Raw genomic sequence first — 4,098 nt, forward strand, 5'->3', positions numbered from 1 at the left:
GAATAAACACACTCATGTCTCCTTACTTTTTTTCGCTACATTCTACCGCTTCAGCATTTCAGAACATCCTTAGCGCGACTAGACTAACCCTTGCTTTAAGACTTTTGTCTCCATTCTGGGCAATTTTATTCAGTTGGGGCAAAATCCTTTTCCACCCAAAGGGTAAACTCATTTCCTTCCTCTTTTACGTCATCTTCCCTCCCTACTCTCCTCCCTTCCCTCTCTACTCTTCTCCCCTCCCTTCTCTTCTCCTCTCTTCTTTCCCTCCCTTCTCTCTTCTATCCATCCACTCTCCCTTCTCCCTCCCTCCCTACTCTTCTTCCCTTCCTTCTCTTCTCCTCTCTTCCTTCCCTCCCTTCTCTCTTCTATCCATCCTCTCTCCCTTCTCCCTCTCTCCCTACTCTTCTTCCCTTCCTTCTGTTTTCCCTTCTTCCTTTCCTCCCTTCTTCTCTTCCCTCTTCCTTCCCTCCCTCCCCCTCCCTCTCTTCTCTCTTCTATCCTCCTTCCTCCCTACCTTCTCCCTCCCTCCCTATTGTCCTCACCCTCCCTTCACTTTTCCCATCTTCTTTCCCTCCCTCCTTCTCCTCCTCCTTCCTTCCCCTCCCTTCCTACTCTTCTATCCTCTCCTCTTCCTTCCCTCCCTCCCCATCTCCCCTTTCTCTTCTAACCTCCCTCCCTCCTTTATTCCCTTCTCTCCTCCATCCCTTCTCTCCTCCCTCTCTCCTCTTCTTCCCATCCCCTGCCTCCCTTTTCTTCTCCTCTCCCTCCCTTCTCATTTGTGCCCTCCCTCATTATCCCCTCCTCCTCCTATTTCTTCACATCTCCTCCCCCCTCCCTCTCTTTTCTCCTCTGCCCCACTCATCCTCTCCTATTCCCCCCTCCTCTTCTCTACCCTCCTCCCCCCTTCCCTCCTCTTCTTCCCCCCCTCCCCCATCTTCTTTTATTCATTTTTAAGCAATTCCGGCTTATCTGGGAGCCAATTATCTTGATCCGGGGGGGTGGGAGAGGGGAGGGGGGAATAAAGAGGGGAGAAGGAGGAGGAGGGGGAAGGGGGAGAGGGGAGGAATAATGTTCCTGAATTTATCGCGGTCCATGTGTCTTGGTTTGAACCCGGACGGGTCGCCCCCTCACCCCTGTCAACGCGACGCAACGAATTACACTCCGTCTGGCGGGGGGACCTATGGCTCATTTCACACGTATCGACTTTTCGCCGTGCGCCGTCCACGACACAAAGTCGTGCTATCAAATAAGCAGTGGTGTCTGTAGACGCTTTCACACGTGGTCGTGACGTGTGAAAGCGTCCATAGACACGATTGGTTATTTGAGAGCACGACGTCGTGCCGTCCACGGCGCACGGCGAAAAGTCGATACGTGTGAAACGAGCCTTTGGTCACCCATCCCCTCTATGAGGCCTTGGTAGCCAGGTATTGAAAGAGCTGTCTTCTTCTTCTTCTTCTTCTTCTTCTTCTTCTTCTTCTTCTTCTTCTTCTTCTTCTTCTTCTTCTTCTTCTTCTTCTTCTTCTTCTTCTTACTCTTTTCTTTCTTCTTCTTCTTCTTCTTCTTCTTCTTCTTCTTCTTCTTCTTCTTCTTCTTCTTCTTCTTCTTCTTCTTCTTCTTCTTCTTTTTCTTGGGATGTCGCATTTTCGTTCTCAGTTGTGTCATTTGTTAAGCAAAAATCTACAATGAATGTCAAAATTGATACGATTTTCTTGAAGAAAAATCTAAATAAACGTTACAGGGCATAAGCATGTGTGTGTGTGTGTGTGTGTGTGTGTGTGTGTGTGTGTGTGTGTGTGTGTGTGTGTGTGTGTGTGTGTGTGTGTGTGTGTGTGTGTGTGTGTATGTGTGTGTATGTGCGGGTGTGTGTGTGCGTGAGTGTGTGCGCATAGTACACGCGCGCAAACATTTCTGCTAGAATATAAGTGTGTTTGACTATACTTTTATTTGCACTTAAGTTAATAAGTATTCATCCTCATATGCTGACATTAAAGAGGATTCACATTTACCCAAGCAGCATAACCATGGTGATTCACATTTACCCAAGCAGCATAATCATGCTGAAAGGTTGAAGACTTAGCGAACTAGCACTTTTTACAATTAGAAAACATCAATATCCCAAGTTTTCTAGTTCAATTTGTCTAGCTTACCTTAATGGCAGGATTCGTAATAATGGACAAATGTAGATCTACGAAGGAAATAGGCAAGAAATGGTTAACTATTAGAGTGGTTAACGAATGGAACAGACTTAGGTAAAATTTTATGGATAGGTGGTAATGGACATGGAACTTCCTGGTGTAGGCCTTATGGTCTCTTGCAGTCTCCTTCATTTCTATGTTCGAAAACCTATGAATAATTCTCACAAGTATAGCAAGAGAAGTTAGTAATATCCTCCTATGAGATATTAAAAATCAAAGTTGGCGAAAATAAGATCTTTTCGAAAAGTACTCACGTCTTTTGGTCCATAAACCATATCACGAATTAATCTCTTCCCGCTTGTGGGCTCCCAGCTTATTTGATTAAGTAGACTGGCGTGGGTAATTCTTTAAGCTTATTAGCACGGCTGCTTAGGCCTACATGTAATAGGATTGCTTCGGGGGTGTTTTCGGGAGGGCCGGCTTTCAGCGACTCCTTTCTTCGGGGTGTTTTTGGGAGGGCCGGCTTTCAGCGACTCCTTTAAGACGGCGAGGAGGAAATGGAATCTATGGAAGCCCAATGGATTTTCATGAGTAAACATCTATTTATCCATTTTTCAAATTTATTTTTGTATAATTACTGAGTTGTGGAAGAAAATATGATAATGATAACAACAATGATAACAGTCATAACAATAATGATAACAGTTATAAGAACAAAATGAAAATGAATTAATAAAAGAAAACATTTTAAGACCTTCCACATTATATGGACAAGAGCGAATGTAGCTTCAGTTGTAGATAAGCGTCTCCTGATGTAAGCTCCTCACTGTAATAATGACAGTCATAGTGATAATGATAGTGATAATGATAGTGATATTGATGGTGATAATGATAATGATGGTGATAGTGGTAATGATGGTGATAGTAATAATGGTGGATATAGTGATAATGATGGTGATAGTGATAATGATGGTGATGGTGATAATGATGGTGGTAGTGATGGTGATGATAATGGTGATGATGATAATGATGGTGATAATGATGGTGATAGTGACGGTGATAGTGATAATGATGGTGATAATGGTGGCGATAGTGATAATGATGGTGATTGTGTTAATGACGGTGATGGTGATAATGATGGTGATAGTGATAATGATAATGGGTGTGATAATGATGGTAATGGTGATAATGATGGTGATAGTGATAATGATGATGATAGTGATAATGATGGTGATAGTGATAACTGATAATGATGGTGATAATGGTGGTGATAATGATAATGATGGTGATAGTGATAATGATGGTGATAATGGTGGTGGTAGTGATAATGATGGTGATTGTGATAATGATGGTGATAATGATGGTGATAATGGTGATAATGATGGTGATAGTGATAACGATGATGATTGTGATAATGATGGTAATGGTGATAATGATGGTGATAGTGATAATAATGGTGATAATGATGGTGATAGTGACTTGACGCATTAGTGTATTTGTAAAAGAAAACGGAGATATATGACGTCACGAAACTCTTGTTTATTACGCATAAAAGGATCTAAATGACGTCATAAGATTACTGACGGATTTTTTTTCACTGAAGGATTTTTTTTATCTTTTGGTTGAATCTACGCCTTAAGATCTTAAAATTTATCTTTCATCTTCTGATTAGTCATTATTGTGTAAATATTCTCAATTCACTTTATTGATATTTGCTATGGAAACTTCTTTGCTTATTTTTTTCTATCATCCATAAATTCACATCCTCGAGTTTCTTCGTCCTAAAATCCGCTGCCCCATGGAATCCGGCATCGATACCCAGACCCCTAAAAGGTTACCGGAAATCAACGTTTGAGTGCTGTCTATGTTGTGTGAGTGTGACATTATCGTTTAAAAAAAAAAAAAAAAAAAAAAACTTGCGTACCGGACAGTACTTTTTCTTTCTCACGTGGCTGCCGGCGGG

This window comes from Oratosquilla oratoria, chromosome 19 (genome assembly GCF_046742065.1).
Source record: "Oratosquilla oratoria isolate Oo_2021 chromosome 19, ASM4674206v1, whole genome shotgun sequence".
In the NCBI taxonomy this organism is placed as follows: Eukaryota; Metazoa; Arthropoda; class Malacostraca; order Stomatopoda; family Squillidae; genus Oratosquilla; species Oratosquilla oratoria.